Raw genomic sequence first — 20,000 nt, 5'->3', positions numbered from 1 at the left:
GTAAATTAACAAAAGCAGTGCTTATTCCTCACTTGCTCTAATGTCCTTCCTGTCCACAAAGCTCTGCCTAAGTATGCTTTTTTTCTTTTTCAGGGAAATTCTAAATGGTTTCTCTGTCCACTCTGTGGCAGTAGAATGCTGATTATGATGCCATGTTTTGTGGAATCACCAAGGTACAACTACAGAGGAATATATGAGTCTGAAGGACATGGAACTCTTAGCTAACACATCACAATATGTGATGCTTGCCAACCAAGCACTACATTCTGGTGCGCTGATGATCAGAACATTCTGCTCCTAAAGGAAAGAAAATACCGCTTGATTGAAAATAAAGTCTCTGTTTATATTAACGCTCTCTCTCTCCCTATATCTATCTATCTATCTATCTATCTATCTATCTATCTATCTATCTATCTATCTATCTATCTATCTATCTATCTATCTATCTATCTATCTATCTATCTATCTATCTATCTATCTATCTATCTATCTATCTATCTATCTATCTATCTATCTATCTATCTATCTATCTATATCTCTATCTATCTATCTATCTATCTATCTTTATATATGGATACATGCATACACCTACTCATAGATATGCCATGCATTTCTTTGGATTTGTTTCAACCTCTTGCCATTTATTTGAGAATCCCTACTTTTCAAGTGACTGCAAATGAAGTCATCTCTGGCACGTTTTGGCTGATGCAAGGTAACCAAAACACAAGACAACTTTTAATAAAAATCATTGGTTTCTTTGTTAACGTGCACTGTCAAACATGGGACTTTCACACGTCAGGTAAATATGATAACCAATACACAACAGAAGCAGATGCAGATTGCTTATCAATGTCGTGATAGAACAGTTGTGATTTGAGTAGTAGAAGCGCCCCTGAATTGATACTTATTATATACAGCCTGTAAGATAGTCAAAAATGCATGCTAGGAGAGGAGATGCAAATATAAATGTATTAGAAAAATACATAAAGAGGAGTGATATGCTTTTATTCATGCAAGGCTAGAAAAAATCCCCATACTGTCGAAAGCATTCATACACCACCAAATGGAAATAAACAATTCTGACATTAAACGAAAAGATGACGATGCATTTGTATCATCACCTTGAGAAGGATCATCTAGGAATTGAGCCCAAGCCTCAGCACTTAAAACCAGAAACACTCCACTAAAATAGGAGGCCTGTTGGTGCCAACAATTCTCAAAGTTAATGCTTGTTCTGGTTGAGCATTGAACCGAATGCAGGGCTCTTTTGAAAGTGAGGTTTGTGAATCAACAGATACATCCACATGCCAATTATGTTATTGTTTTTAAGAGAATTCACTTTCTTGGAACGAGACTGCATGAACCCATCTTCAGGGCCTGGACAATTTCATGCAAAACGGCAACTCTCAACATTGCAGCCAAGACAATATAACTAGTGTTTCTGCCCGGTTTCGAACCGGGGACCTTTCGCGTGTGAGGCGAACGTGATAACCACTACACTACAGAAACAGATACCTACAGGTGATTCTTCTGTGATGAAACTGCTCAAAACAGACTATTCCAAGGGCATCTGGTTTTAGATTTCTTTCATGCAACCTGCCCGACAGCCCTATCTGAACGCTTGTATATGCCTTGCAAGTTCAGCATTTTTGCAAATTGCTTAAAGAGAAATGTTTCCTATTTGCTCAGGCAGGGCAAGGTTAAAAGCATGAGACTCTAGCAAATAATCATCCACTACTGCAAAGAGAAAATTGATATTGGCTTTGAAATGCATACTTCAAAAGAGCACCAATGAAAGGGCTCATCCGGGATTTGAACCGGGGACCTCTCGCACCCAAAGCGAGAATCATACCCCTAGACCAACGAGCCGTTGAAAGACCCTCACCTCTGAAAAGGTAATACCAGCTCTAAGCCCGCAATGAAGATCATGCTGGGGTCTTTTTCATGCTTGGTCTGTGAATTCACAGGAAATTCAGTGTCAACTTACCCTTTCTCAAACGATAGCACTATCATTTGTAAGTGTCCCCTTTTATTTTTTCTCAGCATTGGACAAGTCTTACAGGAAGTCAGCAGTTATTTATATATTTCTGCATTGGCTAGAGCCTAAAGAGAAAGAATAAAAAGCTGTTCATAACAACATAAGAAACACATTTTGCCTTTTCTCTCAAATACTTATTCCCTTTGTGCAAATCGGAATGCCAAGGTGAATAGCTGGGCCACAGATTCTGGCTAATTATCTATCTCTTGAATGCAAGAAGCAATAAAAACTGCCTAATGCAGGACTAAAGCATTCCTTGCATAGCCTCTAACATCATAACATAACTGAGCTGCTGGTAACAAGCTAAGCAATGCCTTCCCAAAATGAGAAGTACATGTGCTTATGTGCTTATCCACTCAATCAGCGCTCGATCAGGCTCGATATAGGAAAGGTGGAAAGGGTCCAAATGGCTTTCCCTTCCTTTTTAGGGTGGGTCCTGCTGACTATCATAGGATTCCTCTTAAGAGTGGCCAGGGTCAGAGGAATAACTTTCAATGCTTCTTAGTGTTCTCTCCAGAAGCAGGCATTTTCTGTGCCTTTAATTTCAGGCTTTTCCCAGCAGTCTCTGTTCTGCCTATGTAAATTAACAAAAGCAGTGCTTATTCCTCACTTGCTCTAATGTCCTTCCTGTCCACAAAGCTCTGCCTAAGTATGCTTTTTTTCTTTTTCAGGGAAATTCTAAATGGTTTCTCTGTCCACTCTGTGGCAGTAGAATGCTGATTATGATGCCATGTTTTGTGGAATCACCAAGGTACAACTACAGAGGAATATATGAGTCTGAAGGACATGGAACTCTTAGCTAACACATCACAATATGTGATGCTTGCCAACCAAGCACTACATTCTGGTGCGCTGATGATCAGAACATTCTGCTCCTAAAGGAAAGAAAATACCGCTTGATTGAAAATAAAGTCTCTGTTTATATTAACGCTCTCTCTCTCCCTATATCTATCTATCTATCTATCTATCTATCTATCTATCTATCTATCTATCTATCTATCTATCTATCTATCTATCTATCTATCTATCTATCTATCTATCTATCTTTATATATGGATACATGCATACACCTACTCATAGATATGCCATGCATTTCTTTGGATTTGTTTCAACCTCTTGCCATTTATTTGAGAATCCCTACTTTTCAAGTGACTGCAAATGAAGTCATCTCTGGCACGTTTTGGCTGATGCAAGGTAACCAAAACACAAGACAACTTTTAATAAAAATCATTGGTTTCTTTGTTAACGTGCACTGTCAAACATGGGACTTTCACACGTCAGGTAAATATGATAACCAATACACAACAGAAGCAGATGCAGATTGCTTATCAATGTCGTGATAGAACAGTTGTGATTTGAGTAGTAGAAGCGCCCCTGAATTGATACTTATTATATACAGCCTGTAAGATAGTCAAAAATGCATGCTAGGAGAGGAGATGCAAATATAAATGTATTAGAAAAATACATAAAGAGGAGTGATATGCTTTTATTCATGCAAGGCTAGAAAAAATCCCCATACTGTCGAAAGCATTCATACACCACCAAATGGAAATAAACAATTCTGACATTAAACGAAAAAGTGACGATGCATTTGTATCATCACCTTGAGAAGGATCATCTAGGAATTGAGCCCAAGCCTCAGCACTTAAAACCAGAAACACTCCACTAAAATAGGAGGCCTGTTGGTGCCAACAATTCTCAAAGTTAATGCTTGTTCTGGTTGAGCATTGAACCGAATGCAGGGCTCTTTTGAAAGTGAGGTTTGTGAATCAACAGATACATCCACATGCCAATTATGTTATTGTTTTTAAGAGAATTCACTTTCTTGGAACGAGACTGCATGAACCCATCTTCAGGGCCTGGACAATTTCATGCAAAACGGCAACTCTCAACATTGCAGCCAAGACAATATAACCAGTGTTTCTGCCCGGTTTCGAACCGGGGACCTTTCGCGTGTGAGGCGAACGTGATAACCACTACACTACAGAAACAGATACCTACAGGTGATTCTTCTGTGATGAAACTGCTCAAAACAGACTATTCCAAGGGCATCTGGTTTTAGATTTCTTTCATGCAACCTGCCCGACAGCCCTATCTGAACGCTTGTATATGCCTTGCAAGTTCAGCATTTTTGCAAAATGCTTAAAGAGAAATGTTTCCTATTTGCTCAGGCAGGGCAAGGTTAAAAGCATGAGACTCGAGCAAATAATCATCCACTACTGCAAAGAGAAAATTGATATTGGCTTTGAAATGCATACTTCAAAAGAGCACCAATGAAAGGGCTCGTCCGGGATTTGAACCCGGGACCTCTCGCACCCAAAGCGAGAATCATACCCCTAGACCAACGAGCCGTTGAAAGACCCTCACCTCTGAAAAGGTAATACCAGCTTTAAGCCCGCAATGAAGATCATGCTGGGGTCTTTTTCATGCTTGGTCTGTGAATTCACAGGAAATTCAGTGTCAACTTACCCTTTCTCAAACGATAGCACTATCATTTGTAAGTGTCCCCTTTTATTTTTTCTCAGCATTGGACAAGACTTACAGGAAGTCAGCAGTTATTTATATATTTCTGCATTGGCTAGAGCCTAAAGAGAAAGAATAAAAAGCTGTTCATAACAACATAAGAAACACATTTTGCCTTTTCTCTCAAATACTTATTCCCTTTGTGCAAATCGGAATGCCAAGGTGAATAGCTGGGCCACAGATTCTGGCTAATTATCTATCTCTTGAATGCAAGAAGCAATAAAAACTGCCTAATGCAGGACTAAAGCATTCCTTGCATAGCCTCTAACATCATAACATAACTGAGCTGCTGGTAACAAGCTAAGCAATGCCTTCCCAAAATGAGAAGTACATGTGCTTATGTGCTTATCCGCTCAATCAGCGCTCAATCAGGCTCGATCAGGCTCGATATAGGAAAGGTGGAAAGGGTCCAAATGGCTTTCCCTTCCTTTTTAGGGTGGGTCCTGCTGACTATCATAGGATTCCTCTTAAGAGTGGCCAGGGTCAGAGGAAAAACTTTCAATGCTTCTTAGTGTTCTCTCCAGAAGCAGGCATTTTCTGTGCCTTTAATTTCAGGCTTTTCCCAGCAGTCTCTGTTCTGCCTATGTAAATTAACAAAAGCAGTGCTTATTCCTCACTTGCTCTAATGTCCTTCCTGTCCACAAAGCTCTGCCTAAGTATGCTTTTTTTCTTTTTCAGGGAAATTCTAAATGGTTTCTCTGTCCACTCTGTGGCAGTAGAATGCTGATTATGATGCCATGTTTTGTGGAATCACCAAGGTACAACTACAGAGGAATATATGAGTCTGAAGGACATGGAACTCTTAGCTAACACATCACAATATGTGATGCTTGCCAACCAAGCACTACATTCTGGTGCGCTGATGATCAGAACATTCTGCTCCTAAAGGAAAGAAAATACCGCTTGATTGAAAATAAAGTCTCTGTTTATATTAACGCTCTCTCTCTCCCTATATCTATCTATCTATCTATCTATCTATCTATCTATCTATCTATCTATCTATCTATCTATCTATCTATCTATCTATCTATCTATCTATCTATCTATCTATCTATCTATCTATCTATCTATCTATCTATCTATCTATCTATCTATCTTTATATATGGATACATGCATACACCTACTCATAGATATGCCATGCATTTATTTGGATTTGTTTCAACCTCTTGCCATTTATTTGAGAATCCCTACTTTTCAAGTGACTGCAAATGAAGTCATCTCTGGCACGTTTTGGCTGATGCAAGGTAACCAAAACACAAGACAACTTTTAATAAAAATCATTGGTTTCTTTGTTAACGTGCACTGTCAAACATGGGACTTTCACACGTCAGGTAAATATGATAACCAATACACAACAGAAGCAGATGCAGATTGCTTATCAATGTCGTGATAGAACAGTTGTGATTTGAGTAGTAGAAGCGCCCCTGAATTGATACTTATTATATACAGCCTGTAAGATAGTCAAAAATGCATGCTAGGAGAGGAGATGCAAATATAAATGTATTAGAAAAATACATAAAGAGGAGTGATATGCTTTTATTCATGCAAGGCTAGAAAAAATCCCCATACTGTCGAAAGCATTCATACACCACCAAATGGAAATAAACAATTCTGACATTAAACGAAAAGGTGACGATGCATTTGTATCATCACCTTGAGAAGGATCATCTAGGAATTGAGCCCAAGCCTCAGCACTTAAAACCAGAAACACTCCACTAAAATAGGAGGCCTGTTGGTGCCAACAATTCTCAAAGTTAATGCTTGTTCTGGTTGAGCATTGAACCGAATGCAGGGCTCTTTTGAAAGTGAGGTTTGTGAATCAACAGATACATCCACATGCCAATTATGTTATTGTTTTTAAGAGAATTCACTTTCTTGGAACGAGACTGCATGAACCCATCTTCAGGGCCTGGACAATTTCATGCAAAACGGCAACTCTCAACATTGCAGCCAAGACAATATAACTAGTGTTTCTGCCCGGTTTCGACCCGGGGACCTTTCGCGTGTGAGGCGAACGTGATAACCACTACACTACAGAAACAGATACCTACAGGTGATTCTTCTGTGATGAAACTGCTCAAAACAGACTATTCCAAGGGCATCTGGTTTTAGATTTCTTTCATGCAACCTGCCCGACAGCCCTATCTGAACGCTTGTATATGCCTTGCAAGTTCAGCATTTTTGCAAAATGCTTAAAGAGAAATGTTTCCTATTTGCTCAGGCAGGGCAAGGTTAAAAGCATGAGACTCTAGCAAATAATCATCCACTACTGCAAAGAGAAAATTGATATTGGCTTTGAAATGCATACTTCAAAAGAGCACCAATGAAAGGGCTCGTCCGGGATTTGAACCCGGGACCTCTCGCACCCAAAGCGAGAATCATACCCCTAGACCAACGAGCCGTTGAAAGACCCTCACCTCTGAAAAGGTAATACCAGCTCTAAGCCCGCAATGAAGATCATGCTGGGGTCTTTTTCATGCTTGGTCTGTGAATTCACAGGAAATTCAGTGTCAACTTACCCTTTCTCAAACGATAGCACTATCATTTGTAAGTGTCCCCTTTTATTTTTTCTCAGCATTGGACAAGACTTACAGGAAGTCAGCAGTTATTTATATATTTCTGCATTGGCTAGAGCCTAAAGAGAAAGAATAAAAAGCTGTTCATAACAACATAAGAAACACATTTTGCCTTTTCTCTCAAATACTTATTCCCTTTGTGCAAATCGGAATGCCAAGGTGAATAGCTGGGCCACAGATTCTGGCTAATTATCTATCTCTTGAATGCAAGAAGCAATAAAACACTGCCTAATGCAGGACTAAAGCATTCCTTGCATAGCCTCTAACATCATAACATATCTGAGCTGCTGGTAACAAGCTAAGCAATGCCTTCCCAAAATGAGAAGTACATGTGCTTATGTGCTTATCCGCTCAATCTGCGCTCGATCAGGCTCGATCAGGTTCGATATAGGAAAGGTGGAAAGGGTCCAAATGGCTTTCCCTTCCTTTTTAGGGTGGGTCCTGCTGACTATCATAGGATTCCTCTTAAGAGTGGCCAGGGTCAGAGGAAAAACTTTCAATGCTTCTTAGTGTTCTCTCCAGAAGCAGGCATTTTCTGTGCCTTTAATTTCAGGCTTTTCCCAGCAGTCTCTGTTCTGCCTATGTAAATTAACAAAAGCAGTGCTTATTCCTCACTTGCTCTAATGTCCTTCCTGTCCACAAAGCTCTGCCTAAGTATGCTTTTTTTCTTTTTCAGGGAAATTCTAAATGGTTTCTCTGTCCACTCTGTGGCAGTAGAATGCTGATTATGATGCCATGTTTTGTGGAATCACCAAGGTACAACTACAGTGGAATATATGAGTCTGAAGGACATGGAACTCTTAGCTAACACATCACAATATGTGATGCTTGCCAACCAAGCACTACATTCTGGTGCGCTGATGATCAGAACATTCTGCTCCTAAAGGAAAGAAAATACCGCTTGATTGAAAATAAAGTCTCTGTTTATATTAACGCTCTCTCTCTCCCTATATCTATCTATCTATCTATCTATCTATCTATCTATCTATCTATCTATCTATCTATCTATCTATCTATCTATCTATCTATCTATCTATCTATCTATCTATCTATCTATCTATCTATCTATCTATCTATCTATCTATCTATCTATCTATCTATCTATATATCTATCTATCTATCTATCTATCTATCTATCTATCTATCTATCTATCTATCCATCTATCTATCTATCTATCTATCTATCTATCTATCTATCTATCTATCTATCTATATATCTATCTATCTATCTATCTATATATCTATCGATCTATCTATCTATCTTTATATATGGATACATGCATACACCTACACATAGATATGCCATGCATTTCTTTGGATTTGTTTCAACCTCTTGCCATTTATTTGAGAATCCCTACTTTTCAAGTGACTGCAAATGAAGTAATCTCTGGCACGGTTTGGCTGATGCAAGGTAACCAAAACACAAGACAACTTTTAATAAAAATCATTGGTTTCTTTGTTAACGTGCACTGTCCAACATGGGACTTTCACACGTCAGGTAAATATGATAACCGATACACAACAGAAGCAGATGCAGATTGCTTATCAATGTCGTGATAGAACAGTTGTGATTTGAGTAGAAGAAGCGCCCCTGAATTGATACTTATTATATACAGCCTGTAAGATAATCAAAAATGCATGCTAGGAGAGGAGATGCAAATATAAATGTATTAGAAAAATACATAAAGAGGAGTGATATGCTTTTATTCATGCAAGGCTAGAAAAAATCCCCATACTGTCGAAAGCATTCATACACCACCAAATGGAAATAAACAATTCTGACATTAAACGAAAAGGTGAGGATGCATTTGTATCATCACCTTGAGAAGGATCATCTAGGAATTGAGCCCAAGCCTCAGCACTTAAAAACCAGAAACACTCCACTAAAATAAAAGGCATGTTGGTGCCAACAATTCTCAAAGTTAATGCTTGTTCTGGTTGAGCATTGAACCGAATGCAGGGCTCTTTTGAAAGTGAGGTCTGTGAATCAACAGATACATCCACATGCCAATTATGTTATTGTTTTTAAGAGAATTCACTTTCTTGGAACGAGACTGCATGAACCCATCTTCAGGGCCTGGACAATTTCATGCAAAACGGCAACTCTCAACATTGCAGCCAAGACAATATAACTAGTGTTTCTGCCCGGTTTCGAACCGGGGACCTTTCGCGTGTGAGGCGAACGTGATAACCACTACACTACAGAAACAGATACCTACAGGTGATTCTTCTGTGATGAAACTGCTCAAAACAGGTTATTCCAAGGGCATCTGGTTTTAGATTTCTTTCATGCAACCTGCCCGACAGCCCTATCTGAACGCTTGTATATGCCTTGCAAGTTCAGCATTTTTGCAAAATGCTTAAAGAGAAATGTTTCCTATTTGCTTAGGCAGGGCAAGGTTAAAAGCATGAGACTCTAGCAAATATGCATCCACTACTGCAAAGAGAAAATTAATATTGGCTTTGAAATGCATACTTCAAAAGAGCACCAATGAAAGGGCTCGTCCGGGATTTGAACCCGGGACCTCTCGCACCCAAAGCGAGAATCATACCCCTAGACCAACGAGCCGTTGAAAGACACTCACCTCTGAAAAGGTAATACCAGCTCTAAGCCCGCAATGAAGATCATGCTGGGGTCTTTTTCATGCTTGGTCTGTGAATTCACAGGAAATTCAGTGTCAACTTACCCTTTCTCAAACGATAGCACTATCATTTGTAAGTGTCCCCTTTTATTTTGTCTCAGCATTGGACACGTCTTACAGGAAGTCAGCAGTTATTTATATATTTCTGCATTGGCTAGAGCCTAAAGAGAAAGAATAAAAAGCTGTTCATAACAACATAAGAAACACATTTTGCCTTTTCTCTCCAATACTGATTCCCTTTGTGCAAATCGGAATGCCAAGGTGAATAGCTGGGCCACAGATTCTGGCTAGTTATCTATCTCTTGAATGCAAGAAGCAATAAAAACTGCCTAATGCAGGACTAAAGCATTCCTTGCATAGCCTCTAACATCATAACATAACTGAGCTGCTGGTAACAAGCTAAGCAATGCATTCCCAAAATGAGAAGTACATGTGCTTATGTGCTTATCCGCTCAATCAGCGCTCGATCAGGCTCGATCAGGCGAGATATAGGAAAGGTGGAAAGGGTCCAAATGGCTGTCCCTTCCTTTTTAGGGTGGGTCCTGCTGACTATCATAGGATTCCTCTTAAGAGTGGCCAGGGTCAGAGGAAAAACTTTCAATGCTTCTTAGTGTTCTCTCCAGAAGCAGGCATTTTCTGTGCCTTTAATTTCAGGCTTTTCCCAGCAGTCTCTGTTCTGCCTATGTAAATTAACAAAAGCAGTGCTTATTCCTCACTTGCTCTAATGTCCTTCCTGTCCACAAAGCTCTGCCTAAGTATGCTTTTTTTCTTTTTCAGGGAAATTCTAAATGGTTTCTCTGTCCACTCTGTGGCAGTAGAATGCTGATTATGATGCCATGTTTTGTGGAATCACCAAGGTACAACTACAGAGGAATATATGAGTCTGAAGGACATGGAACTCTTAGCTAACACATCACAATATGTGATGCTTGCCAACCAAGCACTACATTCTGGTGCGCTGATGATCAGAACATTCTGCTCCTAAAGGAAAGAAAATACCGCTTGATTGAAAATAAAGTCTCTGTTTATATTAACGCTCTCTCTCTCCCTATATCTATCTATCTATCTATCTATCTATCTATCTATCTATCTATCTATCTATCTATCTATCTATCTATCTATCTATCTATCTATCTATCTATCTATCTATCTATCTATCTATATCTCTATCTATCTATCTATCTATCTATCTTTATATATGGATACATGCATACACCTACTCATAGATATGCCATGCATTTCTTTGGATTTGTTTCAACCTCTTGCCATTTATTTGAGAATCCCTACTTTTCAAGTGACTGCAAATGAAGTCATCTCTGGCACGTTTTGGCTGATGCAAGGTAACCAAAACACAAGACAACTTTTAATAAAAATCATTGGTTTCTTTGTTAACGTGCACTGTCAAACATGGGACTTTCACACGTCAGGTAAATATGATAACCAATACACAACAGAAGCAGATGCAGATTGCTTATCAATGTCGTGATAGAACAGTTGTGATTTGAGTAGTAGAAGCGCCCCTGAATTGATACTTATTATATACAGCCTGTAAGATAGTCAAAAATGCATGCTAGGAGAGGAGATGCAAATATAAATGTATTAGAAAAATACATAAAGAGGAGTGATATGCTTTTATTCATGCAAGGCTAGAAAAAATCCCCATACTGTCGAAAGCATTCATACACCACCAAATGGAAATAAACAATTCTGACATTAAACGAAAAGATGACGATGCATTTGTATCATCACCTTGAGAAGGATCATCTAGGAATTGAGCCCAAGCCTCAGCACTTAAAACCAGAAACACTCCACTAAAATAGGAGGCCTGTTGGTGCCAACAATTCTCAAAGTTAATGCTTGTTCTGGTTGAGCATTGAACCGAATGCAGGGCTCTTTTGAAAGTGAGGTTTGTGAATCAACAGATACATCCACATGCCAATTATGTTATTGTTTTTAAGAGAATTCACTTTCTTGGAACGAGACTGCATGAACCCATCTTCAGGGCCTGGACAATTTCATGCAAAACGGCAACTCTCAACATTGCAGCCAAGACAATATAACTAGTGTTTCTGCCCGGTTTCGAACCGGGGACCTTTCGCGTGTGAGGCGAACGTGATAACCACTACACTACAGAAACAGATACCTACAGGTGATTCTTCTGTGATGAAACTGCTCAAAACAGACTATTCCAAGGGCATCTGGTTTTAGATTTCTTTCATGCAACCTGCCCGACAGCCCTATCTGAACGCTTGTATATGCCTTGCAAGTTCAGCATTTTTGCAAATTGCTTAAAGAGAAATGTTTCCTATTTGCTCAGGCAGGGCAAGGTTAAAAGCATGAGACTCTAGCAAATAATCATCCACTACTGCAAAGAGAAAATTGATATTGGCTTTGAAATGCATACTTCAAAAGAGCACCAATGAAAGGGCTCATCCGGGATTTGAACCCGGGACCTCTCGCACCCAAAGCGAGAATCATACCCCTAGACCAACGAGCCGTTGAAAGACCCTCACCTCTGAAAAGGTAATACCAGCTCTAAGCCCGCAATGAAGATCATGCTGGGGTCTTTTTCATGCTTGGTCTGTGAATTCACAGGAAATTCAGTGTCAACTTACCCTTTCTCAAACGATAGCACTATCATTTGTAAGTGTCCCCTTTTATTTTTTCTCAGCATTGGACAAGTCTTACAGGAAGTCAGCAGTTATTTATATATTTCTGCATTGGCTAGAGCCTAAAGAGAAAGAATAAAAAGCTGTTCATAACAACATAAGAAACACATTTTGCCTTTTCTCTCAAATACTTATTCCCTTTGTGCAAATCGGAATGCCAAGGTGAATAGCTGGGCCACAGATTCTGGCTAATTATCTATCTCTTGAATGCAAGAAGCAATAAAAACTGCCTAATGCAGGACTAAAGCATTCCTTGCATAGCCTCTAACATCATAACATAACTGAGCTGCTGGTAACAAGCTAAGCAATGCCTTCCCAAAATGAGAAGTACATGTGCTTATGTGCTTATCCGCTCAATCAGCGCTCGATCAGGCTCGATCAGGCTCGATATAGGAAAGGTGGAAAGGGTCCAAATGGCTTTCCCTTCCTTTTTAGGGTGGGTCCTGCTGACTATCATAGGATTCCTCTTAAGAGTGGCCAGGGTCAGAGGAATAACTTTCAATGCTTCTTAGTGTTCTCTCCAGAAGCAGGCATTTTCTGTGCCTTTAATTTCAGGCTTTTCCCAGCAGTCTCTGTTCTGCCTATGTAAATTAACAAAAGCAGTGCTTATTCCTCACTTGCTCTAATGTCCTTCCTGTCCACAAAGCTCTGCCTAAGTATGCTTTTTTCTTTTTCAGGGAAATTTTAAATGGTTTCTCTGTCCACTCTGTGGCAGTAGAATGCTGATTATGATGCCATGTTTTGTGGAATCACCAAGGTACAACTACAGAGGAATATATGAGTCTGAAGGACATGGAACTCTTAGCTAACACATCACAATATGTGATGCTTGCCAACCAAGCACTACATTCTGGTGCGCTGATGATCAGAACATTCTGCTCCTAAAGGAAAGAAAATACCGCTTGATTGAAAATAAAGTCTCTGTTTATATTAACGCTCTCTCTCTCCCTATATCTATCTATCTATCTATCTATCTATCTATCTATCTATCTATCTATCTATCTATCTATCTATCTATCTATCTATCTATCTATCTATCTATCTATCTATCTATCTATCTATCTATCTATCTATCTATCTATCTATCTATCTATCCATCTATCTATCTATCTATCTATCTATCTATCTATCTATCTATCTATATATCTATCTATCTATCTATCTATATATCTATCTATCTATCTATCTATCTTTATATATGGATACATGCATACACCTACACATAGATATGCCATGCATTTCTTTGGATTTGTTTCAACCTCTTGCCATTTATTTGAGAATCCCTACTTTTCAAGTGACTGCAAATGAAGTAATCTCTGGCACGGTTTGGCTGATGCAAGGTAACCAAAACACAAGACAACTTTTAATAAAAATCATTGGTTTCTTTGTTAACGTGCACTGTCCAACATGGGACTTTCACACGTCAGGTAAATATGATAACCGATACACAACAGAAGCAGATGCAGATTGCTTATCAATGTCGTGATAGAACAGTTGTGATTTGAGTAGAAGAAGCGCCCCTGAATTGATACTTATTATATACAGCCTGTAAGATAATCAAAAATGCATGCTAGGAGAGGAGATGCAAATATAAATGTATTAGAAAAATACATAAAGAGGAGTGATATGCTTTTATTCATGCAAGGCTAGAAAAAATCCCCATACTGTCGAAAGCATTCATACACCACCAAATGGAAATAAACAATTCTGACATTAAACGAAAAGGTGAGGATGCATTTGTATCATCACCTTGAGAAGGATCATCTAGGAATTGAGCCCAAGCCTCAGCACTTAAAAACCAGAAACACTCCACTAAAATAAAAGGCCTGTTGGTGCCAACAATTCTCAAAGTTAATGCTTGTTCTGGTTGAGCATTGAACCGAATGCAGGGCTCTTTTGAAAGTGAGGTCTGTGAATCAACAGATACATCCACATGCCAATTATGTTATTGTTTTTAAGAGAATTCACTTTCTTGGAACGAGACTGCATGAACCCATCTTCAGGGCCTGGACAATTTCATGCAAAACGGCAACTCTCAACATTGCAGCCAAGACAATATAACTAGTGTTTCTGCCCGGTTTCGAACCGGGGACCTTTCCCGTGTGAGGCGAACGTGATAACCACTACACTACAGAAACAGATACCTACAGGTGATTCTTCTGTGATGAAACTGCTCAAAACAGGTTATTCCAAGGGCATCTGGTTTTAGATTTCTTTCATGCAACCTGCCCGACAGCCCTATCTGAACGCTTGTATATGCCTTGCAAGTTCAGCATTTTTGCAAAATGCTTAAAGAGAAATGTTTCCTATTTGCTTAGGCAGGGCAAGGTTAAAAGCATGAGACTCTAGCAAATATGCATCCACTACTGCAAAGAGAAAATTAATATTGGCTTTGAAATGCATACTTCAAAAGAGCACCAATGAAAGGGCTCGTCCGGGATTTGAACCCGGGACCTCACGCACCCAAAGCGAGAATCATACCCCTAGACCAACGAGCCGTTGAAAGACCCTCACCTCTGAAAAGGTAATACCAGCTCTAAGCCCGCAATGAAGATCATGCTGGGGTCTTTTTCATGCTTGGTCTGTGAATTCACAGGAAATTCAGTGTCAACTTACCCTTTCTCAAACGATAGCACTATCATTTGTAAGTGTCCCCTTTTATTTTGTCTCAGCATTGGACACGTCTTACAGGAAGTCAGCAGTTATTTATATATTTCTGCATTGGCTAGAGCCTAAAGAGAAAGAATAAAAAGCTGTTCATAACAACATAAGAAACACATTTTGCCTTTTCTCTCCAATACTGATTCCCTTTGTGCAAATCGGAATGCCAAGGTGAATAGCTGGGCCACAGATTCTGGCTAGTTATCTATCTCTTGAATGCAAGAAGCAATAAAAACTGCCTAATGCAGGACTAAAGCATTCCTTGCATAGCCTCTAACATCATAACATAACTGAGCTGCTGGTAACAAGCTAAGCAATGCATTCCCAAAATGAGAAGTACATGTGCTTATGTGCTTATCCGCTCAATCAGCGCTCGATCAGGCGAGATCAGGCGAGATATAGGAAAGGTGGAAAGGGTCCAAATGGCTGTCCCTTCCTTTTTAGGGTGGGTCCTGCTGACTATCATAGGATTCCTCTTAAGAGTGGCCAGGGTCAGAGGAAAAACTTTCAATGCTTCTTAGTGTTCTCTCCAGAAGCAGGCATTTTCTGTGCCTTTAATTTCAGGCTTTTCCCAGCAGTCTCTGTTCTGCCTATGTAAATTAACAAAAGCAGTGCTTATTCCTCACTTGCTCTAATGTCCTTCCTGTCCACAAAGCTCTGCCTAAGTATGCTTTTTTTCTTTTTCAGGGAAATTCTAAATGGTTTCTCTGTCCACTCTGTGGCAGTAGAATGCTGATTATGATGCCATGTTTTGTGGAATCACCAAGGTACAACTACAGAGGAATATATGAGTCTGAAGGACATGGAACTCTTAGCTAACACATCACAATATGTGATGCTTGCCAACCAAGCACTACATTCTGGTGCGCTGATGATCAGAACATTCTGCTCCTAAAGGAAAGAAAATACCGCTTGATTGAAAATAAAGTCTCTGTTTATATTAACGCTCTCTCTCTCCCTATATCTATCTATCTATCTATCTATCTATCTATCTATCTATCTATCTATCTATCTATCTATCTATCTATCTATCTATCTATCTATCTATCTATCTATCTATCTATATCTCTATCTATCTATCTATCTATCTATCTTTATATATGGATACATGCATACACCTACTCATAGATATGCCATGCATTTCTTTGGATTTGTTTCAACCTCTTGCCATTTATTTGAGAATCCCTACTTTTCAAGTGACTGCAAATGAAGTCATCTCTGGCACGTTTTGGCTGATGCAAGGTAACCAAAACACAAGACAACTTTTAATAAAAATCATTGGTTTCTTTGTTAACGTGCACTGTCAAACATGGGACTTTCACACGTCAGGTAAATATGATAACCAATACACAACAGAAGCAGATGCAGATTGCTTATCAATGTCGTGATAGAACAGTTGTGATTTGAGTAGTAGAAGCGCCCCTGAATTGATACTTATTATATACAGCCTGTAAGATAGTCAAAAATGCATGCTAGGAGAGGAGATGCAAATATAAATGTATTAGAAAAATACATAAAGAGGAGTGATATGCTTTTATTCATGCAAGGCTAGAAAAAATCCCCATACTGTCGAAAGCATTCATACACCACCAAATGGAAATAAACAATTCTGACATTAAACGAAAAGGTGACGGTGCATTTGTATCATCACCTTGAGAAGGATCATCTAGGAATTGAGCCCAAGCCTCAGCACTTAAAACCAGAAACACTCCACTAAAATAGGAGGCCTGTTGGTGCCAACAATTCTCAAAGTTAATGCTTGTTCTGGTTGAGCATTGAACCGAATGCAGGGCTCTTTTGAAAGTGAGGTTTGTGAATCAACAGATACATCCACATGCCAATTATGTTATTGTTTTTAAGAGAATTCACTTTCTTGGAACGAGACTGCATGAACCCATCTTCAGGGCCTGGACAATTTCATGCAAAACGGCAACTCTCAACATTGCAGCCAAGACAATATAACTAGTGTTTCTGCCCGGTTTCGAACCGGGGACCTTTCGCGTGTGAGGCGAACGTGATAACCACTACACTACAGAAACAGATACCTACAGGTGATTCTTCTGTGATGAAACTGCTCAAAACAGACTATTCCAAGGGCATCTGGTTTTAGATTTCTTTCATGCAACCTGCCCGACAGCCCTATCTGAACGCTTGTATATGCCTTGCAAGTTCAGCATTTTTGCAAATTGCTTAAAGAGAAATGTTTCCTATTTGCTCAGGCAGGGCAAGGTTAAAAGCATGAGACTCTAGCAAATAATCATCCACTACTGCAAAGAGAAAATTGATATTGGCTTTGAAATGCATACTTCAAAAGAGCACCAACGAAAGGGCTCGTCCGGGATTTGAACCCGGGACCTCTCGCACCCAAAGCGAGAATCATACCCCTAGACCAACGAGCCGTTGAAAGACCCTCACCTCTGAAAAGGTAATACCAGCTCTAAGCCCGCAATGAAGATCATGCTGGGGTCTTTTTCATGCTTGGTCTGTGAATTCACAGGAAATTCAGTGTCAACTTACCCTTTCTCAAACGATAGCACTATCATTTGTAAGTGTCCCCTTTTATTTTTTCTCAGCATTGGACAAGTCTTACAGGAAGTCAGCAGTTATTTATATATTTCTGCATTGGCTAGAGCCTAAAGAGAAAGAATAAAAAGCTGTTCATAACAACATAAGAAACACATTTTGCCTTTTCTCTCAAATACTTATTCCCTTTGTGCAAATCGGAATGCCAAGGTGAATAGCTGGGCCACAGATTCTGGCTAATTATCTATCTCTTGAATGCAAGAAGCAATAAAAACTGCCTAATGCAGGACTAAAGCATTCCTTGCATAGCCTCTAACATCATAACATAACTGAGCTGCTGGTAACAAGCTAAGCAATGCCTTCCCAAAATGAGAAGTACATGTGCTTATGTGCTTATCCGCTCAATCAGCGCTCGATCAGGCTCGATCAGGCGAGATATAGGAAAGGTGGAAAGGGTCCAAATGGCTGTCCCTTCCTTTTTAGGGTGGGTCCTGCTGACTATCATAGGATTCCTCTTAAGAGTGGCCAGGGTCAGAGGAAAAACTTTCAATGCTTCTTAGTGTTCTCTCCAGAAGCAGGCATTTTCTGTGCCTTTAATTTCAGGCTTTTCCCAGCAGTCTCTGTTCTGCCTATGTAAATTAACAAAAGCAGTGCTTATTCCTCACTTGCTCTAATGTCCTTCCTGTCCACAAAGCTCTGCCTAAGTATGCTTTTTTTTCTTTTTCAGGGACATTCTAAATGGTTTCTCTGTCCACTCTGTGGCAGTAGAATGCTGATTATGATGCCATGTTTTGTGGAATCACCAAGGTACAACTACAGAGGAATATATGAGTCTGAAGGACATGGAACTCTTAGCTAACACATCACAATATGTGATGCTTGCCAACCAAGCACTACATTCTGGTGCGCTGATGATCAGAACATTCTGCTCCTAAAGGAAAGAAAATACCGCTTGATTGAAAATAAAGTCTCTGTTTATATTAACGCTCTCTCTCTCCCTATATCTATCTATCTATCTATCTATCTATCTATCTATCTATCTATCTATCTATCTATCTATCTATCTATCTATCTATCTATCTATCTATCTATCTATCTATCTATCTATCTATCTATCTATCTATCTATCTATCTATCTATCTATCTATCTATCTATCTATCTATCTATCTATCTATCTATCTATCTATCTTTATATATGGATACATGCATACACCTACTCATAGATATGCCATGCATTTATTTGGATTTGTTTCAACCTCTTGCCATTTATTTGAGAATCCCTACTTTTCAAGTGACTGCAAATGAAGTCATCTCTGGCACGTTTTGGCTGATGCAAGGTAACCAAAACACAAGACAACTTTTAATAAAAATCATTGGTTTCTTTGTTAACGTGCACTGTCAAACATGGGACTTTCACACGTCAGGTAAATATGATAACCAATACACAACAGAAGCAGATGCAGATTGCTTATCAATGTCGTGATAGAACAGTTGTGATTTGAGTAGTAGAAGCGCCCCTGAATTGATACTTATTATATACAGCCTGTAAGATAGTCAAAAATGCATGCTAGGAGAGGAGATGCAAATATAAATGTATTAGAAAAATACATAAAGAGGAGTGATATGCTTTTATTCATGCAAGGCTAGAAAAAATCCCCATACTGTCGAAAGCATTCATACACCACCAAATGGAAATAAACAATTCTGACATTAAACGAAAAGGTGACAATGCATTTGTATCATCACCTTGAGAAGGATCATCTAGGAATTGAGCCCAAGCCTCAGCACTTAAAACCAGAAACACTCCACTAAAATAGGAGGCCTGTTGGTGCCAACAATTCTCAAAGTTAATGCTTGTTCTGGTTGAGCATTGAACCGAATGCAGGGCTCTTTTGAAAGTGAGGTTTGTGAATCAACAGATACATCCACATGCCAATTATGTTATTGTTTTTAAGAGAATTCACTTTCTTGGAACGAGACTGCATGAACCCATCTTCAGGGCCTGGACAATTTCATGCAAAACGGCAACTCTCAACATTGCAGCCAAGACAATATAACTAGTGTTTCTGCCCGGTTTCGAACCGGGGACCTTTCGCGTGTGAGGCGAACGTGATAACCACTACACTACAGAAACAGATACCTACAGGTGATTCTTCTGTGATGAAACTGCTCAAAACAGACTATTCCAAGGGCATCTGGTTTTAGATTTCTTTCATGCAACCTGCCCGACAGTCCTATCTGAACGCTTGTATATGCCTTGCAAGTTCAGCATTTTTGCAAAATGCTTAAAGAGAAATGTTTCCTATTTGCTCAGGCAGGGCAAGGTTAAAAGCATGAGACTCTAGCAAATAATCATCCACTACTGC

General features: G+C 39.4%; 15 non-coding genes across 15 annotated transcripts; all 15 read right to left on the bottom strand.

The window, feature by feature from the left end:
* Positions 1 to 1,436: 1,436 nt before the first annotated feature.
* TRNAV-CAC (transfer RNA valine (anticodon CAC)) lies at positions 1,437 to 1,509 on the bottom strand. Its single transcript has one exon. It is a non-coding gene; the product is annotated as a tRNA-Val (tRNA).
* Positions 1,510 to 1,797: 288 nt separating this feature from the next.
* TRNAP-UGG (transfer RNA proline (anticodon UGG)) lies at positions 1,798 to 1,869 on the bottom strand. Its single transcript has one exon. It is a non-coding gene; the product is annotated as a tRNA-Pro (tRNA).
* A 2,087-nt stretch (positions 1,870 to 3,956) lies between these two features.
* On the bottom strand, positions 3,957 to 4,029 carry TRNAV-CAC (transfer RNA valine (anticodon CAC)). Its single transcript has one exon. It is a non-coding gene; the product is annotated as a tRNA-Val (tRNA).
* A 288-nt stretch (positions 4,030 to 4,317) lies between these two features.
* TRNAP-UGG (transfer RNA proline (anticodon UGG)) lies at positions 4,318 to 4,389 on the bottom strand. The gene has a single exon. It is a non-coding gene; the product is annotated as a tRNA-Pro (tRNA).
* A 2,141-nt stretch (positions 4,390 to 6,530) lies between these two features.
* Positions 6,531 to 6,603, bottom strand: TRNAV-CAC (transfer RNA valine (anticodon CAC)). Its single transcript has one exon. It is a non-coding gene; the product is annotated as a tRNA-Val (tRNA).
* Positions 6,604 to 6,891: 288 nt separating this feature from the next.
* TRNAP-UGG (transfer RNA proline (anticodon UGG)) lies at positions 6,892 to 6,963 on the bottom strand. Its single transcript has one exon. It is a non-coding gene; the product is annotated as a tRNA-Pro (tRNA).
* Positions 6,964 to 9,274: 2,311 nt separating this feature from the next.
* On the bottom strand, positions 9,275 to 9,347 carry TRNAV-CAC (transfer RNA valine (anticodon CAC)). The gene has a single exon. It is a non-coding gene; the product is annotated as a tRNA-Val (tRNA).
* Positions 9,348 to 9,635: 288 nt separating this feature from the next.
* TRNAP-UGG (transfer RNA proline (anticodon UGG)) lies at positions 9,636 to 9,707 on the bottom strand. Its single transcript has one exon. It is a non-coding gene; the product is annotated as a tRNA-Pro (tRNA).
* A 2,137-nt stretch (positions 9,708 to 11,844) lies between these two features.
* On the bottom strand, positions 11,845 to 11,917 carry TRNAV-CAC (transfer RNA valine (anticodon CAC)). Its single transcript has one exon. It is a non-coding gene; the product is annotated as a tRNA-Val (tRNA).
* A 288-nt stretch (positions 11,918 to 12,205) lies between these two features.
* Positions 12,206 to 12,277, bottom strand: TRNAP-UGG (transfer RNA proline (anticodon UGG)). Its single transcript has one exon. It is a non-coding gene; the product is annotated as a tRNA-Pro (tRNA).
* A 2,237-nt stretch (positions 12,278 to 14,514) lies between these two features.
* Positions 14,515 to 14,587, bottom strand: TRNAV-CAC (transfer RNA valine (anticodon CAC)). The gene has a single exon. It is a non-coding gene; the product is annotated as a tRNA-Val (tRNA).
* A 288-nt stretch (positions 14,588 to 14,875) lies between these two features.
* On the bottom strand, positions 14,876 to 14,947 carry TRNAP-UGG (transfer RNA proline (anticodon UGG)). Its single transcript has one exon. It is a non-coding gene; the product is annotated as a tRNA-Pro (tRNA).
* A 2,129-nt stretch (positions 14,948 to 17,076) lies between these two features.
* TRNAV-CAC (transfer RNA valine (anticodon CAC)) lies at positions 17,077 to 17,149 on the bottom strand. The gene has a single exon. It is a non-coding gene; the product is annotated as a tRNA-Val (tRNA).
* A 288-nt stretch (positions 17,150 to 17,437) lies between these two features.
* Positions 17,438 to 17,509, bottom strand: TRNAP-UGG (transfer RNA proline (anticodon UGG)). Its single transcript has one exon. It is a non-coding gene; the product is annotated as a tRNA-Pro (tRNA).
* A 2,186-nt stretch (positions 17,510 to 19,695) lies between these two features.
* Positions 19,696 to 19,768, bottom strand: TRNAV-CAC (transfer RNA valine (anticodon CAC)). Its single transcript has one exon. It is a non-coding gene; the product is annotated as a tRNA-Val (tRNA).
* Positions 19,769 to 20,000: the final 232 nt, after the last annotated feature.

The sequence above is a fragment of the Lissotriton helveticus genome, chromosome 8 (assembly GCF_964261635.1).
Source record: "Lissotriton helveticus chromosome 8, aLisHel1.1, whole genome shotgun sequence".
Classification (NCBI taxonomy): domain Eukaryota; kingdom Metazoa; phylum Chordata; class Amphibia; order Caudata; family Salamandridae; genus Lissotriton; species Lissotriton helveticus.
The sequence above is the reverse complement of the archived record's forward strand: the minus strand, read 5'-3'. Positions and strand labels throughout refer to the sequence as shown.